Below are 20392 nucleotides of genomic sequence, written 5' to 3'. Positions count from 1 at the left end.
TGAGAATGAGGCAATTGTCCTTTCTGTAAATAAAGACAAAAGACTGATTCAGTTCATAACAGGGTGGAGAAAAACACTCTGGGTCCATTCACCAAGGAGATTCCTAATGACCAGTGGTGTTTCATGAAAGGCAGGGCCCTGGCTCTTAGGGACTAGCAATCAGTGAAATTGACTGAAGTGTGAGGTGAGAATCTACTTTTATAGGAAAGGTAACTATTAAAATGTATAGGTTGCATTTTCTGATGTCGTTTAGTTGGTAACAGTTGGTTTCCATCACTCACATTTGTTTGTTTAATTCTCTAGCTGTTAAATAAATTTCTGCTTGTTCGATTAACTGTACTCAAGTGCTGTGTGAGATACAGTACCAGTGGTCTACAGTAAAACTAGTAGCCTGGGATACTTCGGGAAGAGAGGATCTTGGAGTTCTCTGAGTATCAGGTGATCCGGGCTGGACCCCAGAGGAGCACACTTTGAAGGAACGCGGGGGTTAGGGTGGCTGCTGTAGCTCAGAGGTGGGTGCTTGAGTGCTGGACAGGCTGGGTGAGTTTGGTCACTAACATTCAGCTGCCAGATGCAAAAGTCCTTCTTTTGAGTGGGAGGTGGCAACAAGGAGATTCACAGTCCTCAACACCCTGAGAAGGGTCACAGTGTTCATCTATGCTGATTCACCTGTCAGATCCACACAGGGAAAGCTCCCTATAGCATAAAACTCTGCCCTATGAAATCATGGAACATGTGTTCTTTGCTTTGTGAAAGCATGTAAAGAATCCAAGCACTGGAGGATAGGGGTTGGGTCCAGAGTGACCTAGACAAATTGGAGGATTGGGCCAAAAGAAATCTGAGAAGGTTCAACAAGGAGAAGTGCAGAGTCCTGCACTTAGGACAGAAGAATCCCATGCACTGCTACAGATTGGGGACTGACTGAGTGAGGGGGGATTTGATAGCAGCCTTCAACTATCTGAAAGGGGGTTCCAAAAACGATGGAGCTAGGCTGTTCTCAGTGGTGGCAGATGACAGAACAAGGAGCAATGGTCTCAAGTTGCAGTGGGGGATGTCTAGGTTATATATTAGGAAAAACTATTTCATTAGGAGGGTGGTGAAGCGCTGGAATGGCTTAGCTAGGGAGGTGGTGGAATCTCCATCCTTAGTGGTTTTTAAGACCCGGCTTGACAAAGCCCTGGCTGGGATGATTTAGTTGGGGTTGGTCCTGCTTTGAGCAGGGGGTTGGACTAGATGACCTCCTGAGGTCTCTTCTGACCCTAATCTATGATTCTAAGTAGCTGCAAGTGGTCACAAAATGTTTTTTTGTGTTCACACCTGTACAGATGCTGGGAATGGGCGATGGGATGGATCACTTGATGATTACCTGTTCTGTTCATTCCCTCTGAAGCACCTGGCATTGACCATTGTTGCAAGACAGGACACTGGGCTAGATGGACCATTGGTCTGGCCCAGTACGGCTGTTCTCATGTTTTGTGTACAAGAATGAGGCTCTTACAAAGCAGAAATGGGGGGGGGCTCTAAATTCAAATCAGTTTTAGAGAGAGATGTGTTCCAACAGTGAGACTCAATGTATGGAAGAAATAAGCTATTCCTAGCTCCTTCCCCCAAGCCTCAGGTGGGGATTAGCTGCCAACAGCTGCGGCTGCTGCTTTGAGGGGAGCAGTATAAGCTGTCTGCTTGTGGATGCAGCTCACCTGCTGGTTCACCTGGAGCAGATGGTGAGTTGCTGGGCAGGTATGCTATACCGGCTGGGGTCTGAAATATGAACAGGGATCTAAGAACTCTACACTGGCCTCCAGTGGGAGTTGAGGATGCTGAGGCAGTGAAATCTCAGCATCACCGTCTTCAAGGTTCAAAGCTGCTTGGAGGTGGAGAAGAGGGGGGTGACTGCTGGACTTTCAGTGCATTCCCTTAACTACTCGCCCACAACAACCTGGCAGCCCCCTCCTTTCTCATTGTTCTGTGGTTGTGTTCTCTGTGGAAAGGGGCTTCTAGGAACTGGTATTCCCAGTTGCATTAAAGAGTCATAAAAGAGAACAAAGAGTTAATGTCTTAGAAAAGTCTCTCTGTGTGTGTTGGATGGGTGGGAAGTTGTCCAGAAATCGGTTTGTCTCAGTCTCTTTGGGATTTCCTTCAGAAAAAGTTGAAGCAGAGAGCAAACCATCTCCTTTCTCTGAGGCTTGAAGTCAGGACTTTCAGATTATGAAACTAACACACTGACAACTGCACGAAGAAGACTTTGAAAGGCTTTTGGCTAAGTGCATGTAGGACCTTCCTACGGAAATGACTGGGGCAGGAAAGGAGCCTGGGTGTGCTGGAAGAAGCAGGGAGATCTGGTGCCCAGAGATCTTTCCTGGCAGCTTTCTCAGCACCAAACAAATCAACTCTCCCTGCCATTGAACAATCCACCTGGGACTAAGAGCAGCATTGTGAGCTATCTCCTTGCCACTTTTGCAAGGGTGGGCAGGCAGCCTGGAGGCCTTTCTAGAAGAGAACTGGGAACTGAGAAAAACCAGTGTGAAAATCAGAACCTCAGGTTTAGACTCATTTATAATATTAAATCTTGGATTCTAGTGTCACAATCAATATAGTTGCTTCAGCCTGATAGTTTCCCAAAGGGAAAACTTAACTTCTCTCCTAAGGGAGTGGAGAGAAAGCACTTTTCAGAATCAGAGAGACAAGGCGGGTGAGAGTAAGAGCTTGCAGAGGACCAGCCTCTGTTGGTGAAAGAGACAAGCTTTGGAGCTAACCTCGCACACTTCTTCAGTTCTATGTAGCCTGAAAAGTCGTCTCATCCACAAACAGCAGTTAGAAAATAAGAATAGCCACACTGAGCCAGACCAGTTCATCTAGCCCACTATCCCATCTTCTGAAAGTGGCCAATGCCAGGCACCCCAGAGGGAATGAACAGAACAGGTAACCATGAAGTGATCCCTCCCCTGTCACCTGTTGCCAGCCTCTGGCAAACAGAAGCTAGGGACACCATCCTGCCCCATCCTGGCTAATAGCCATTGATGGACCTATGCTCCATGCACTTCTCTAGTTCTGTCTTGAACCTTGTTCTAGTCTTGGCCTTCACAACACCCTCTAGCAAAAAGTTCCACAGGTTAACTACCTTATGTGAAGAAATATTTCCTTTTTTCATTTCAAACCTGCAGCCTATTCATTTCATTTGGTGACTCCTCCTAGTTCTTGTGTTGTGAGAAGGAGTAAATAATACTCCCTTCCTTGGTCCTTTAAAAGATATTATGTGACCCCCTCCTCCTTGTCTCTCATGTCCTGGGACCTACATGGATGCAACAACACCACAAACAACAAGGTTAAAAGTCAATGCACATGGGAGAAGTAACTTATGTTTCATTCCTTATGTCCTGGTCCCATCATGTAGCCATTTCCTTTTCTTCCTTTCTGTTAAGAGCTTTGGTGTTTTGCACAGAAACATTATTTCCCCAGGAGAGACCCAGGAGTGGGGGCTGCATTCCTGTGCCAAACAGTCACTAGAAGGGGACAGACAAAGGCCTTTAGGACAAGGCATCCGTCACTGCCTAAAAATCATCTCCCTCCTGCAGGTCACTGGCAGCCTGAATTTGTTCCTTATCCTCCCAGAGTCTGGAAAAATCTTCCCTGAGAAGGAAGGGAACAGCTTGTTTTAAAGATAAGGTTTGTGTTTGTTCCTGCTACATAGGGAGGGGCTGTGTCAGAGGATATGGGATCCAGGTCAGAACCAGCTACCAGAACAAATTGACCCTTTATGGGCGACTTCTCTGCCTACTGTGCAGTTTACACACCTACCCACAGAAAGGGGTGGGATACAGCTCTGACTGAGAGGCCCCATAGGAGAAATTTCAGCCCAAGGACAAATTTGTGTGAATTGTTGTGTTGTGAAGATCCCCCTTCCCCTCCCCCCAAATCCCCAGAACTCTAGTGTCACCCCTATGGCACCAGCACAGGGAACCCAGTGAAGTGGGGTTACAGAATACAGGGGGGGAGACAGCAGGGAGAGAGGTGACAGAGAGTCTCTCTTTTTCTGTCTCTCTTCACTTTCTGTTCTTCTCTTCCAGGAATTGCAGTCACAGCAGGGGGAGCTTTGTCTCATTGTAAGGGATCCTTGTCTGTCACAGAGGTGCTGGAAGAGACCGATTCTGTGACTTCCTGTGACCTCCGTGACCAGGGCCGCCCAGGGGGAGGGGGCAAGTGGGGCAATCTGCCCAGGCCCCGGGCCCTGCAGGCCATGAGAATATATTATTCTATAGTATTGCAATTTTTTCTTATGGAAGGGGCCCTCGAAATTGCTTTACCCCAGGCCCCCTGAATCCTCTGGGCAGCTCTCTCCATGACTTCTGCAGTGGCCATAGTGGCTGACTCCAGGGCCACCCAATCAACTGGCTCTGAGGACTGCCCAAGCAGTGGCCAATGCAGCTCGCTCTGGGAACAGCTTGACCTCAGCTCGGTGGCCCCCAGCAGCTGTCCTGGGGTGGCTGGAGAAGCAGCTGGCCCCTTGGGGTTCCCCCCTGTGTGGGGCAGCAGCTGGAGTGGCAGCGGCTCTCAGGGCTTCTCACCTGGTAGCTGGCGCTCATTGTCCATCAAATAAATCAAAACACTTCCACCTGCAAGTGGATTTAGCCCAGGACCCTCAGACTCAGCAGTTCTTACACCCCCCACTGAGCTCTCTCATCAGGTGTCCTAGTGCTGGAAGCCTCTTGTTTAGACCCTAAAATAGCATTTTTGCAGCAGGGGGCTGAAATTTTGGACTGGACTTTGTAGCTCCACCATTATTTTATTGAATTGCTTCAAAACAGCAAGTCAAGGAATTCTCCTAAGTGCCAGGCTCTCTTCCATGGAAACAGCTGCCCCTGCTCTCCAGGAGTCTGTACATTCCACCCAGCAAAGTACAAACCTGCTCCGCACTAAAGTGGGGTCAGACACTGATGGTAACACAAATACTTCAGACTATTAATCCAGGTCCCTTCCTTTCTTTAACCCAGGACATGCCAGTCACCTGTTAGCCATGGCATTATCTTCACCTTCAAATACCTCCCAAGACATTGAACAGAGGGAGTGAAACCCCCTCCCCCAAATGGCTCCCTGGCAAGGAGTTGTACTGTACTTGCCCCGGAGACTGTCTGGTTTTATACTCATAGAGCTTTTTCTCTTCAAACCCCTTATCCCAATCTCTGGGCCAACCGCCACATTGCAGAGTTTAGAATTTATTCTCATCACCTTCGTATGGCACTTTGTATGTGAATTAGACAAACTAAGTGGGGGAAGCTCCATGGCTAATGAAAACTGATGCTCTGGGTGAGGTCTGAACTCATAACCCCAGCACTAGCCAGTTGTAGCCCTGGAGGTGCTTAATAGACAAGCTTGGGAAGTAGGTAGTTACCTGTGTCTGTAATTAACAACTTTGGTGGCCTAATTGAAAGGCTGATGGTTCAAACCCAGGTGAAGATAGGTGTTCTTTTTCAGTGATGAGAATCCAGTACATTTTAACAGGCAGGAAAACATCTCAATTCTGGTCTAGACTCATTGAGCAAGCATAAGTGGTGCTTTTGCCAGTTGCCTTGGTGGTATAGTGGTGCGCATAGCTGCCTTCTAAGCAGTTGACCTGGGTTGAAGTCCCAGCTAATGCAATTATGTGATGTTTTCTCTCCTGGGAATTGGTTTAATTTCAGTCACATTCTATCAGTTTAGCAACAGAATGAGAGAATCAATGTCCTGCAAGTCATTAAACTCTCAGTGGAGGAAGAAAGGGGCAGGACTATACAATGAGCAGCTGAAGTCATCCTTGTATTACAATGTTTGGTTTATTTTTTAAAAAAAATTCCTTTACTTCCCTCTCCCTTTTAGACTCAGAGCCTGTAAGGTCAGAAGGGACCAGTGGGATCATCCTGTTGGACCCACTGCACCTTGCAGGCCAAAAGACCCCACCCCTCACTCCTGTAATAGACCTGGGAGGGGAGGCAGTTCCATGCTCTGCCCCTACCCCAGGCAGCACATGGAGGCCTTCTGATCCTCTCTCCCAATGGATGTGCAGGCATGTGCCAGCAGCACTAAGGTGGCTCCCTGCCCATTCTACCTCCATCCTTCTGTGCCACTCTCAGAAGTGGCCAGCATGTCCCAGCATCCCCTGGGGTGCAGAGAGTGTCTCCATGCACTGCCCCTATCCCGAGTACCAACTCCGCAGCTCCCATTGGCCAGGAACTGCAGCCAATGGGAGCTCTGGGGTCAGCGCCTGCAGGCAGCAGCACACGGAGAACCATTGGCACGGCCCACCTAGGACCTGCTGCCACAGGGTTGTGTGTACTGGTCACTTTGGGAGCTGCAGTGCCTGTGGTAAGCACCACCCCTCTTGCACCCTAACCCCCTCCCCCAGCCCAGAGCCCTCACCTCGCACCCAAATTTCCTCCCAGAGCTTTGCTTGTCTTCCTTTCACCCAGAACCATCCTTCTTCTCCTGGGCTGCAAGTAGCCATCCCTGGGAAGCCAAGAGGCAGGCACAGGATTCTACCTCCCAGCAGCTAACTGCACTTCCCCAGGCTTTGCAGAACGAATGGTGCTCTACTAACCCCACTTAGCCGCACTGAGGCACTTAGCTTCTGCCCTGCCTTCCTCAGCTCAACTTTCCTCTTTTGCCCCATTTCTGCTTCACTTCCTCCTTTGGCAAGTCATGCAAAGGAAGCCAGCAGGAAGAGCCGGCCTCCGTAGGCCAACCTCCAAAGGCAGAGGAGGCCAAGCCACAAGGCTTCAAAAGGTGACTGGCCAAGATCCTCTAGCTTTCCCCTGCTGCTGCCAAGGCTTTTTCACAGATCATTTCACCACCCTCTGTCCTGCACGGGTTAAGGTTGTCACAGGTGCTACCTGAAATTGGGCCAGCTAGTAAGCGTAGGGAAGACTAATGACCCGCCAGAGTTTGGCAGAAAGCAGCACGTTTATTATACTGACAGCTAAGCTCAAAAGAAGAAGGTGGGGGGGATGTCACACTCACACTCTCATACTAACGTTCCCAGGACAGGCACAGCACTGAAGATGTCAGTATTCTGCAAGGTAAGTGTCCCACAGCACCGTGATGGACGGTGTGATGAAGGTCAGTCTTCCTGAGGCACAATGAAATACAATGCAGAGAATCATTGGCCAGGTGGTCCAGGTGAAGGGCATTCACTGGAGGTTCAAGCTTGTGAGTGCTCTCCTGAGCACATGGCCCCTTCCCCTTTTAAGGACCTGCTCCTCATGGCCTGCAACTAGAGATGGCTTGGCTGCAGCTGGTTGGTCACACTCCACCTTGGGCAGTGTCCATGCTCTGGGTGTGTGAGTGCTGTCTAGAGTCCCAGACACCTTGTCTACCTGGGAGCTCTTCTGCTCTTCAACCAGCCCATTCATCCCACAAGCATTCCAGGAGGGAGCGGGAGGGGGGGAGGAGGAAAGCCACTTCACAAGCATTCAGAGAGGGAGAGGAGACAAAAGTGGGAGGGGGGGAAATATAACAGACCTTTTGAGCATAGAAATCACTGCTGGTCCTACAACAGCAGGGAGAGACCAGTAGGAGCTGGGATAATTAAGCCATCATATTTCTGCTTGGTTTCAAACCAGGGATCTTTTCTGTGTTAGGCAAATGTGATAACCACTACACTACAGAAACTCTGTCACAGAGCTCTGCCGCTCCCTTCATAAGAACAGAAGAATGGTCATACTGGGTCAGAGCTAAGGTCCATCCAACCACGCATCCTATCTGCCAACAGTGGCCAATGCCAAGTGCCCCAGAGCGAGTAAACCTAACAGGTAATGATCAAGCTATCTCTCTCCTGCCACCCATCTCCACCCTCTGACAAACCGAGGATAGGGACACCATTCCTTACCCAGTCTGGCTAATAGCCATTCATGGACTTAACCTCCATTAATTTATCTGCAAAAAGAACAAGGAGTACTTGTGGCACCTTAGAGACTAACAGATTTATTTGAGCATAAGCTTTTGTGGGCTAAAACCACTTCATCGGATGCATGCAGTGGAAAATACAGTAGGAAGATATATATATATATAGATAGATAGATAAATATAGATATATATATATACACACACACACAAAGAGAACATGAAAAAATGTGTATCGTCATACATACTATAATGAGAGTGATCAGTTGAGGTGAGCTATTAGCAGCAGGAGAAAAAAACCTTTTGTAGTGATAATCAGGATGGTCCATTTCCAACAGTTGACAAGAAGGTGTGAGTAACAGGAGGAGGGCTAATAAACATGGGAAAATAGTTTTACTTTGTGTAATGATCCACCCACTCCCAGTCTTTATTCAAGCCTAATTTAATGGTGTCCAGTTTGCAAATTAATTCCAATTCAGCAGTTTCTCGTTGGAGTCTGTTGTTGAAGGTTTTTTGTTGTAATATTGCAACTTTTAGGTCTGTAATCAAGTGACCAGGGAGACTGAAGTGTTCTCTGACTGTTTTTGAATGTTATAATTCTTGATGTCTGATTTGTGTCCATTTATTCTTTTATATAGAGACTGTCCGGTGTGGCCAATGTACATGGCAGAGGGGCATTGCTAGCACATGATGGCATATATCACATTGATAGATGTGCAGGTGAATAAGCCTCTGATAGTGTGGCTGATGTGATTAGGTCCTATGATGGTGTCCTCTGAATAGATATGTGGACAGAGTTGGCAATGGGCTTTGTTGCAAGGATAGGTTCCTAGGTTAGTGTTTTCATTGTGTGGTTGCTTGGAAGTATTTGCTTCAGGTTGGGGGGCTGTCTGTAAATGAGTACTGGCCTGTCTCCCAAGATCTGTGAGAGTGAGGAATCATCTTTTAAGATAGGTTGCAGATCCTTGATGATGCGCTGGAGAGGTTTTAGTTGGGGGCTGAAGGTGATTGCTAGTGGGGTTCTGTTACTTTCTTTGTCGGGTCTGTCCTCTAGTAGGTGACTTCTGGCTCTGTCAATCTCTCTCTTCACTTCAGCAGGTGGGTATTGTAGTTGTAAAAACGCTTGATAGAGACCTTGTAAGTGTTTGTCTCTGTCTGAGGGGTTGGAGCATATGTGGTTGTATCTTAGAGCGTGGCTGTAGACAATGGATTGTGTGGTGTGGTCTGGGTGAAAGCTGGAGGCATGTAGGTAAGTGTAGCAGTCAGTAGGTTTCCGGTATAGGGCGGAGTTTATGTGATCATCGCTTGTTAGCACTGTAGCGTCCAGGAAGTGGAGCTCTTGTGTGGACTGGTCCAGGTTGAGGTCTACGGTGGTGATAGGGAACCCCCCCACACACCTTACCCAAGTCCTCAGGCTTTTTGCTGAGAATAGAGTAAAAGTAGGCCTAAAAGCCTTTAGCTAGGAGCAAGAGTTTTAACTTCTGCTAAACTTGTTTTTTTTGTATAAAGGGCATGCTGAGGCAGAAAGATGTGGTCAGGGCCCCAAAAAGAGGAACTAGAATTGAATAAAGGGGAACCAGAAGATCTGTTAAGTTATAACAGCTGAGCTTACTGTCGGGACTACAGAAAAGATGCTAGAACGGGCAAACCACAGACTTGATTGGTAAAGACAATAACAGGAAAAGCCATAGATGGAAAATTGGGGTTTTGCCATAGATGGAGAATTAATTGGTCAGCTTGCTTGTTATTAACATTATATTCCAAATAAGGCAAATAGCATGTGTAACCAGCGTGCTACGTTTTGTGGTTTTAACCTTTATAAGCTTGGTAAAATTTGTAACATGTAGAGCAGCCAGCCTCTTGCGTGGGGTCTATGCTGTCTCTCCCTGCATATATGCTTGTATGAAATAAAAGAGCCTCAGGCTGTCTGATCAAATCATTAAGGTGGTGGTTTTTTCCCCGACAGTGGGATGGAAATTGTTGAAATAGTGGTGGAATTCCTCAAGGCTTTTCTTTTCCAGAGGTCCAGATGATGAAGATGTCATCAATGTAGTACAAGTAGAGTAGGGGCGTTAGGGGACGAGAGCTAAGGAAATATTGTTCTAAGTCAGCCATAAAAATGTTGGCATACTGTGGGGCCATGCAGCTACCCATAGCAGTGCTGCTGACTTGAAGGTATATATTGTCCCCAAATGTGAAGTAGTTGTGGGTGAGGACAAAGTCACAAAGTTCAGCCACCATGTTTGCCATGAAATTATCAGGGATACTGTTCCTGACGGCTTGTAGTCCATCTTTATGTGGAATGTTGATATAGAGGGCTTTTATGTCCATAGTGGCCATGATTGTGTTTTCTGGAAGATCACCAATGGATTGTAGTTTCCTCAGGAGGTCAGTGGTGTCTCAAAGATCGCTAGGAGTGCTGATAGCATAGGGGCTGATGAAGGAGTCTACATAGCCAGACTATCCTGCTGTCAGGGTGCCAATGCCTGAGATGATGGGCCATTCAGGATTTCAAGGTTTATGAATTTTGGGTAGCAGATAGAATACCCCGGTCAGCGTTCTAGGGGTGTGTCTATGCAGATTTGTTCTGTGCTTTTTCAGGGAGTTTTTTGAGCAGATGGTGTAGTTTCTTTTGGCAACTCTCAGTGGGATCAGAGGGTAATGGCTTGTAGAATGTGGTGTTAGAGAACTGCCTAGCAGCCTCTCATTCATAGGCCGACCTATCCTTGATGACGACAGCACCTCCTTTGTCAACCTTTTTGATTATGATGTCAGAGTTGTTTCTCAAATAAATGTGTAAATCTCTAAGGTGCCACAAGTACTCCTCGTTCGTTTTGCTGATACAGACTAACATGGCTACCACTCTGAAACCTATTAATTTATCTAGTTCTCTTTTAAACCCTGTGACAGTCCTAGCCTTCACAACCTCCTCAGGCAACGAGTTCGACATGTTGACTGTGCACTGTGTGAAGAAGAACCTCCTTTTATGTGTGTTAAACCTGCTGCCCATTAATTTCATTTGATGGGCCCTAGTTCTTGTATTATGGGAACAAGTAAATAACTTTTCCTTATTCACTTTCTCCACACCACTCGTGATTTTATAGACCTCTATCATATCCCACCTTTGTCTCCTCTTTTCCAAGCTGAAAAGTTCTAGTCTCTTTAATCTCTCCTCATATGGGACTCGTTCCAAACCCCTAATCATTTTAGTTGCCCTTCTCTGAACCTTTTCTAGTGCCAGTATATCTTTTTTGAAATGAGGAGACCACATCTGTACGCAGTATTCAAGATGTGGGTGTACCATGGATTTATATAAAGGTGATAAGATATTCTCCATTTTGTTCTCTGTGCTTTTTTAAATGATACCTAACATCCAGTGTGCTTTTTTGACTGCTTTTGCACACTGCGTGGTCATCTTCAGAGAACTATCCATGATGACTCCAAGATCTCTTTCCTGATTAGTTGTAGCTAAATTAGCCCCCATTATATTGTATGTATAGTTGGGGTTATTTTTTCCAATGTGCATTACTTGAGATTTATCCACATTAAATTTCATTTGCCATTTTGTTGCCCAATCACTTAGTTTTGTGAGAGCTCTTTGAAGTTCTTCACAGTCTGCTTTGGTCTAAACTATCTTGAGCAGTTTCGTATCATCTGCAAACTTTGCCATCTCACTTTTCACCTCTTTCTCCAGATCATTTATGAATAAGTTGAATAGGATTGGTCATAGAACTGACCCTTAGGGAACACCACTAGTTGCCCCTCTCCATTCTGAACACACTGATGGGCCAACCTGGAGAAAGTGGTGGCAGCCCCTCAATAGATCAGCTGGTAGAGCAAAGGACTGGAGCCGGCACTCAGGAAGTCATCCTTATGTCTCCCTTCTGACTCTGGCTTGAAGGAGAGCTTCTTTTTCTTCCCCTTGCTGAGAAAGAGCAACAGAAAAAAGAAAGGTCAGGTGGGCCAACTCGGTGCACAAGTCCATGCTGTCTTTTCTTGCTTGGGAGCCCCAAATGAGGGACTCATGGTGGGTAAAGGCATTGCTGTGCTTCCAGAAAACAGCCCACCACAGCACACAAAGGGACCAAAGAGCATGCTAAAGCCTGGGACTGACACTAGATTTGTCCAGGATGTTTTTCTCAGCCCTGGCACACAAAAAGGGCATTGTTGCAAGCGCCCACAAAGGCCAGATGAATTTTTGCCTGCCTTGCTCAGCTTGACCTGCTTCCTCACCCCATTCCTGCCTTAGATCCTGGGTTACCTGGTGGCTGAAGATGGTCCATTGTCTCAAGCGGTACCAGAGCCTGACACAGTGCCCCTGGGCAGCCTTTGCTCTGCACGTGCCTGCCGTGCACATTTGCAAATACTTGAAAGCTCCTGTTGGTAAGTTCTGGGGACAGTTGCTCACCTTCAGAGGAAGCTCCCTAAAATTGGCCTGTCTCACCCAGTGGTACATTGACCTCTGTTCAGACTGAGCCGAAGGGGGGGCCTCACTGCTGTGGCTGCCGCTGCTGTGAGGGTGGCCACTGTTGCAGCTGAAGCCATCCTGCAAGCACCTTCCACCTACCCACCCACTGAAAATCCTGTAGGATGTAAGGTGGGAGTAGAAGAATACTGGGGAAGTGGGGCTTCCCAATCTCCTCCCCCTTCTGCCACCATTGGCCATTCCATACCCAGTGCTGCATCCAGTGGGTTAAACAGAAAATACGGCCATATTGGAAGAGTCAGTTGAGTTCCTTGCAGTTGCCCCAACATTCCCCTCAGGCCTGACCTGACCTCCAGCTCAGCCATCCACTGAAAATTGAAAAACAAAATAGTAGAGCCATAAAAGGTTCATCTAGCGGTACTTGCCAGTACCCCTTGGTTAAGTCTATTGTAGAGATGAACTGGGCACGTCCCAACTTCTCCAATAGCTCATCGGTGCGTGGCATTGGATAGTTGTCCGGACGAGTTATCGCATTTAGCTTACGGTAGTCCACGCAAAAGCGTATTTCCCCATCTGGTTTGGGTACCAGAACCACTGGAGATGCCCATGCACTGGTAGATGAGCGGATTATACCCATCTGTAGCATGTTCTGGATCTCCCGTTCTATAGCAGCTTGGGCATGAAGAGACACCCGGTAGGGTGGGGTTCTAATGGGGTGAGCATTTCCTGTGTCAATGGAGTGGTATGCCCGTTCAGTCCGTCCTGGGGTGGCTGAGAACAATGGGGCGAAGCTAGTGCACAGCTCCTTGATTTGTCGCCGCTGCAGACGTTCCAGGGTGGTTGAGAGGTTCACCTCTTCCACGCCACCGTCTTTTTTCCCGTCATAGTAGACACCGTCAGGCCACTCAGCATCATCTCCCTGGACTGTAAACTGACAAACCTGTAAGTCTCTGGAATAGAAAGACTTGAGAGAATTAACATGGTACACTCTGGGCTTTAGTGAGGAATTGGGAAATGCTATGAGGTAGTTCACAGTTCCCAGGCGCTCTTGGACCGTGAATGGCCCTTCCCATGATGCTTCCATCTTATGGGCCTGTTGCGCCTTCAAGACCATAACCTGGTCTCCTACCTTGAAGGAACGTTCTCTGGCATGTCTGTCATACCAGGCCTTTTGATCTTCCTGAGCATCCTTTAGGTTCTCTTTAGCAAGGGCTAAGGAGTGTCAGAGGGTGCTTTGTAGGTTGCTTACAAAGTCTAGAATGTTAGTCCCTGGAGAAGGGGTAAACCCTTCCCATTGCTGCTTCACCAACTGTAATGGCCCCTTAACCTCGTGACCATACACAAGTTCAAACGGTGAAAACCCTAAACTGGGATGTGGTACAGCCCTGTAGGCAAACAGCAACTGCTGCAACACTAGGTCCCAATTATTGGAGTGTTCGTTGACAAATTTACATATCATGGCCCCCAAAGTTCCATTAAACCTTTCCACCAGGCCATTGGTTTGATGGTGGTGCGGGGTGGCAACCAAGTGGTTCACCCCATGAATTTCCCACAGTTTTTGCATGGTCCCTGCCAGGAAATTAGATTCTGAATCTGTAAGGATGTCGGAGGGCCAACCTACCCTGGCAAAAATGTCTGTTAGGGCCAGGCACACAGAGTTAGCCCTGGTGTTGCCTAGAGCTACAGCTTCCGGCCATCGGGTAGCAAAGTCCATGAAAGTCAGTACGTACTGCTTTCCTCTGGGCGTCTTTTTTGGGAAAGGACCCAGAATATCCACAGCTGCTCGCTGAAATGGGACCTCAATTATGGGGAGTGGCTGGAGAGGGGCCTTGACCTGGCCTTGGGGCTTTCCCACTCTTTGGCATACCTCACAAGACTGGACATACTTGGCAATGTCCTTGCCCATCCCCTCCCAGTGGAAGGACTTCCCCAACCGGTCCTTGGTTCTGTTCACCCCAGCATGGCCACTGGGATGATCATGGGCTAAGCTTAAGAGCTTCCCCCGGTACTTAGTTAGAACCACCAACTGTTTTTGCGGCTGCCATTCTTCCCGGTGTCCACCAGAGAGAATTTCCTTGTATAAAAGTCCTTGGTCTATAACAAACCGGGATCGATTAGAAGAGCTGAGAGGCGGTGGGGTGCTCCTTGCCGCCGCCCAAGCTTTCTGAAGGCTGTCATCTGCTTCCTGTTCAGTCTGGAACTGTTCCCTTGAGGCTGGGGTCACCAGTTCTTCCTCAGACTGTGAACTTGGGCTTGGTCCCTCTGGAAGCGATGTAGGTGATGGGGTTGTTTCCGTTGCTGGTGAACCGCTCTCCGCTGGTGCACCTGAGAGTATTTCAGGCTCTGGCTGAGCCTTTTGGGTATGGCTGTCTGTTGCTTCTGCCAGTTTTGGCTCGCTGGCGCCCTCTGGCATTGAGTTTGAAGATGTGGTTGCAATTGCTGGTGCGGGTTGCTGTTCCAGTTCCGGGCCTGGGACTGGAGGTGCTGTGGCTGTTTCAGTGGTTGGCATGGAATCCGGGTCCACTACCTCTGTCTGGGTCTCTGGTAACACAGACGGGGCGTCTGTGGATGGCTCAGGAACAGGAATGGGTCTGGAAACTTGCCTGGTTTGGCTACGTGTAACCATTCCCACTCGCTTGGCCCGCTTCACCTGGTTGGCCAAGTCTTCCCCCAGTAGCATGGGGATAGGATAATTGTCATAGACTGCAAAAGTCCACATTCCTGACCAGCCTTTGTACTGGACAGGCAGTTCAGCTGTAGGCAAGTCTACAGCTTGTGACATGAAGGGGTAAATTGTCACTTGGGCCTTTGGGTTGATGAATTTGGGGTCTACGAAGGATTGGTGGATAGATGACACTTGTGCCCCCGTGTCTCTCCACGCACTAAGCTTCTTTCCACCCACTCTCAAATTTTCCCTTCACTCCAAGGGTATTTGAGAGGCATCTGGGCCTGGGGATCTTTTGGGTGATGGTGGTGTAATGAATTGCACTCGGATGGCATTCTTTGGACAGTTGGCCTTGATATGTCCCAGTTCATTACACTTAAAGCATCTTCCATCTGATGGGTCACTGGGTCGAGGTGAGTTACTGGAGACTGGTGAGGTGGAAGAATACTGTGTCTGTGGCTTTACTTGGGTTGTAGGTGGGGTTTTTGGCTGCCCTCGGTTGTAGGGTTTATGGTCGGTGTGCCCTCTGGAGTATTCGTTCCCCTTGACGGTAGCTTTCTTGCTTTCTGCCACTTCCATCCATCTGGCTCCAATCTCCCCCGCCTCAGCGAGATTTTTGGGTTTTCCATCTTGTATGTACCGTTTTATGTCCTCAGGAACACCATCCAAGAACTGCTTCATTTGTATGAGGAGGTGCAGTTCTTCCAAGGATTTAGCATTGTGTCCTGATATCCAGGCCTCATAATTTTTCCCAACGTAGTAGGCGTGTTTGGGAAATGACACATCTGGTTTTCACTTTTGGGTTCTGAAACACTGACGGGCATGATCCGGGGTTATCCCCATTCTGTATCTGGCCTTGGTTTGAAAAAGTTTATAGTCGTTCATGTTCTCCTTAGGCATTTCAGCTGCCACCTCTGCTAAAGGTCCACTGAGCTGTGGCCTCAATTCTACAATGTACTGGTCTTCAGAGATGCGGTACCCAAGACAGGATCTTTCAAAATTTTCCAAGAAGGCCTCGGTGTCATCACCTGCCTTGTAGGTGGGAAATTTCCTGTGTTGTGGAACAATCATTGGCGCAGGGTTGTTAGGGTTGGCTGTGTTTTGCTTAGCCTTTTCTAATTCCATGGCCTGTTGGTGGGCTTCCCTCTGGAGTTCCCACTCTTTCTCTTTTATTTCCAGCTGTTTTTGGTGGTCTGCATCTTTGGCTTCTTACTCTCTTTTGTAGGCTGCCTCTCTGGCTGCTTGTTCTCTTTGGTAGGCTGCCTCTCTTTCTCTTTCTCTTAGTTCCATCTCTTTTTGTTTTATTTCCAGTTGTCGCCTGTGTTCAGCTTCTTTGAATCGTTCTTCTGCCTCCCTTTTTTCCTTGGAAGTCATGGTTCCTGTTTTCTTGTGTTGGGGTGCCCTCTGGTGTTTGTTGTCTGAACTGCAGGTTCTCTGTTGCCTCCTGTGGTCTGCCTAGCAACAGTGCCTTTTTCCCTTTCTTCCTCTAGCTACTCTTTTAAATGTAAAGTAAACCAGAAAAACCACTTTATTTGCATGTGTATAGTGCTGGTATTTGAATCCTAAGGGGAGTGCTATTGTGTCACAAAGGACCCTTTTGTCACAGCTTAATGGTTCCTTGCTTAATATGCAAGCCAGAAACTGTAAGAGAGAGCAGAGAAAAAAATTCTCTCTGGTTCCCTTTAAAACCAAACCGTTTCTCTCTGCTTAAAAGTCCCTAGCAGAGAAAAGAAAAATATAATATTCCTACTGGCTTCTGGATTCTATCTATCCCACAAACGCTGCCACTCATATCATAACCTAGTCCCAGATTTGGACCTTAGCATCCAAAATATGGGGGTTACCATGAAAATCTCCAAGCTTAGTTACCAGCTTGGACCTGGTAAAGCTGCCACCACCCAAAAAATTAGAGTGTTTTGGGGCACTCTGGTCCCCCCAAAAACCTTCCCTGGGGACCCCAAGACCCAAATCCCTTGAGTCTCACAACAAAGGGAAATAAACCATTTCCCTTCCCCCCTCCAGGTGTTTCCTCCCTGGGTTCCTGGAGAGATGCACAGAAGCAAGCTCCGTGAATCTAAACAGAGGGACTCCACCCTCTCCATTCCCAGTCCTGGAAAACAGAATTACCGAGAGCTAATCTCTCTTCCCCCCTCACCCAGAGGGAATGCAAAGTCAGGCTAGTAAATCTAACACACACAGATTTCCCCCTAACTTCTTCCTCCCACCAATTCCCTGGTGAGCACAGACTCAATTCCCTGGAGTTCTCCACTAAAGAAAAACTCCAACAGGTCTTAAAAAGAAAGCTTTATATAAAAAGAAAGAAAAAGTACATAAAAATGGTCTCTCTATATTAAGGTGACAAATACAGGGTCAATTACTTAAAAGAAATATGAATAAACAGCCTTATTCAAAAAGAATACAATTCAAAGCACTCCAGCTACTATACCCAGGTAAATACAAAAGAAAACAATAGAAACCTTACTGCCTTACTATATTTGTACTTACAACTTGGAAACAGAAGATTAGAAAGCAGGAAACAGAAAAATCCTTCCCATAGCCGAGAGGGACAGATTCAAGACAAAGAACTCAGACACAACTTCCCTCCACCCAGATTTGAAAAAGTCTGGTTTCCTGATTGGTCCTCTGGTCAGGTGTTTCAGGTACTTCTTTCCAGGTGTAAGAGACATTAACCCTTAGCTATCTGTTTATGACAGCACCACTCAGCCCAACTCTGTCCCAGCTCTTCCCCAACCCCACCCTGGGCCTCTGGCTCCCAGCTTGGCCTGGACTCCCTTACCCCTGTCTGCACCCCTCTCCCCAGCAAGCAACAGCCCCACTCCCAGCCTCAGTTCTTGACTGTGGCTTCCGAGGGTCCACAGCCATGCATAAGAGGGCACAGTGTGAAATATGTGGGGACCACTGTTCTAGGATGATGTTCTCAATCACTTCTATGCAGCCCAATAAAGGCTATTCCTCACCCACCTACCCCTCCATCAGGACCGGCTAGGTATGTTCTGCTGCTCTTCACTCATGCAGGAAGGATAATAACATTTCATTCCACTCAATCCTAAAGTGATTTGTAACCAGCCAACACCAGTCCTTTTAGGAAAGTGGCCCCATCATGCTGCATAGCTAGGCAGAGTAGGTGTGTCTATGCAAACACAGTCTGTTCCTGAAGTCTTTCCCCCAGCTCCTAACTAGATGTGAGGAGGGAGCTCAATCAGCCCCTGCTTCCGCTTAATATTTAAAAAGTCCATATTGTCCCTATCTCTGCTGGCCTTAGATTTCTCCTACTGTCTCTTTCTTGACTGCTCAGAGGAAATAGCAAAGTGGTAGAGTGCTAATCTATTGTGATCTGCATGCATAGGTTCAAATCCCCTTCTTTTTGGATGCATTTAGTCTTCACCCCTCCTTTATAGACAACCATCTCCCCCTTTGCTACAATGGCAAACCAAACAATGTTGCTTCTTGCAAACAAAAACCTTCTTAGAAACTCAGACCCCCCCAATTTAAATAAAATGTCTAAATCCCAGATTTCTAAATAAATAAATAAATAAAATCTCTAGTCCTGTATTTCTTTGTTTTTGTTTCGAAAGGTAACATCCTCATCATCTCCCCCAAACATGCTGGGAGCCGCCCAAATTATTAAAATACCCTCAACTCGAGCAAAGCCAGAACAGTGAACCAGAGCTAGTGTCTAGGCCAAGCTGTTCTGAAGGAGGCAACTCAAACATTATCTCCCTTCTTCCCTTGGCAAGCTCTGACTGAGAAAACAAAATTCTCCAAACTGAAAAATTTTGCTGAAAAACCGATACTAGTCTGTTTGGGGACTTTGGTTTGAAAGTATTATTATTATTCTCTTCTGATTTCTGAATCAGTTCAGTCTTTGTCCTCCAGGTGTGTTTCCAGCTGTTGAGTTGTGGGGAAGAGAGGCCAGGTCATGATGTCTCTTCCCCTCTTTCATAGTTTCATCTAACTTTCTAGGAAGCTCCTTTGCTACCATGTGAGTCAAGCAGCGTCCATTGTCTCTGTGCTATCTTGGAGAAGCCTGCATTGTACACGGTTCCTGGGATAGTCCTTGGGAATGTGGATACCTTCAATGGGACAGCAGCGAGTCTGGCTCCTCCCTTGTCGCACCTGAAAGGCTGGTGGGGGACATTTCTCAACCTCATAACATATCTCAGTAATGCACACAGAGCAAAACTTCATAACTTCCCAACCAATGTGAGCACACACAGTCCAACAAAATATTAATGTTCAACAGATCAAGACTTTTGAAATGATACCTCACCAGGCAGACTTTGTACAAACCATGTCATCATTATATGAGAGTGGTGAATATGGAGCTTCCAGGTGCCACTCTGAGCACAGTGTGCCACACCTGGGCTTCCATTGTAATGGAGACAAACCCTTGGAGTCCATCTCTCCTGGGATAAAGATGGCAGCAGCGCTGACCTGGGTCATATGACTTGGGATCCTGGTGTAAAGCTGAGGGGCTAAAAATTGTGGTGCAGATATTTGTGTTCACAGTGAAGCCTGTGTTCAGAAACCCTCGCCTCTCATGGGGCCTCAGAGGTTGGGCTCAAGCCCATATGTCTGCATTGTAATTTTACAGCGGTTGGGAGGGAGTTTAGGAAGTAGAAATGGTAAAACCACATTGAGGGAACTGGACCACTGACCTATCAGCTCTCAGCACCCAAACTTTCAGTCACTCTATTATCAATGCCTTTGAGTGTAATTTAAAGAGTAGGTCCACCTAGCTCTGAACCTTGTCTTCTGACAGTAGCCAATACCAGGTGCCCCAAAAACCACTCCCCCAAGCACCACTGGGAGTTGAACCCAGGATCTCCTGTTTACAAAACAGGTACTTTAACCAACTAAGCCATGGTGCCTGCTGTTATTTAATGCATATGTGCTCACCCCAGACTCTCTGACAAGTTCCACTGGGCCCTGACAAGCGTTGCTCGTGTTTGACTTCTGTAAAGCAGAGGAGCCGGTGAAGTTTTGCTCCCAAGGTGTGTGTGTGATTCTTTGGCCAGGTCTACGCTACAAAATTAGGTTGGTGTAATTACATTACTTAGGCTGGCAATGCAGTTATATCAACCTAATCCCAGTGTAGATAGCGACTCAGCTGTTAGAACTTTCTGGAGCTATGAAAGAGGAGGGGCCCAGCCTCTGTAGCAGAAATGCAGGGCAGGTGAGTTCACGGCAGACTTTATGGGATGCTGGTGGAGGCCAGTTATGGTGATATAATGACCAGCAGCATTTACAGTGACAATTTGTCGCTTTAAGTTTGCTGCAAAAACTCTAGGCCTCTCGTCGAGGTGGTTTTATTTTGTCACCAAAACAGGGCAGTTTTGTCGCCAGACGTGGCATTGCAGTGTGTACACCAGCCACAAGCTGCCGACCGAGGGAGTGTTGTGTTTTTTTCA

At 47.4% G+C, this 20392-nt stretch overlaps 1 non-coding gene across 1 annotated transcript; it reads right to left on the bottom strand.

Moving 5' to 3' along the window:
* Positions 1 to 19778: 19778 nt before the first annotated feature.
* On the bottom strand, positions 19779 to 19852 carry TRNAT-UGU (transfer RNA threonine (anticodon UGU)). The gene has a single exon. It is a non-coding gene; the product is annotated as a tRNA-Thr (tRNA).
* Positions 19853 to 20392: the final 540 nt, after the last annotated feature.

The sequence above is a fragment of the Gopherus flavomarginatus genome, chromosome 1, assembly GCF_025201925.1.
Source record: "Gopherus flavomarginatus isolate rGopFla2 chromosome 1, rGopFla2.mat.asm, whole genome shotgun sequence".
Classification (NCBI taxonomy): domain Eukaryota; kingdom Metazoa; phylum Chordata; order Testudines; family Testudinidae; genus Gopherus; species Gopherus flavomarginatus.
Note: the sequence above shows the minus strand (reverse complement) of the source record. Positions and strands in the feature narration are given on the sequence as shown.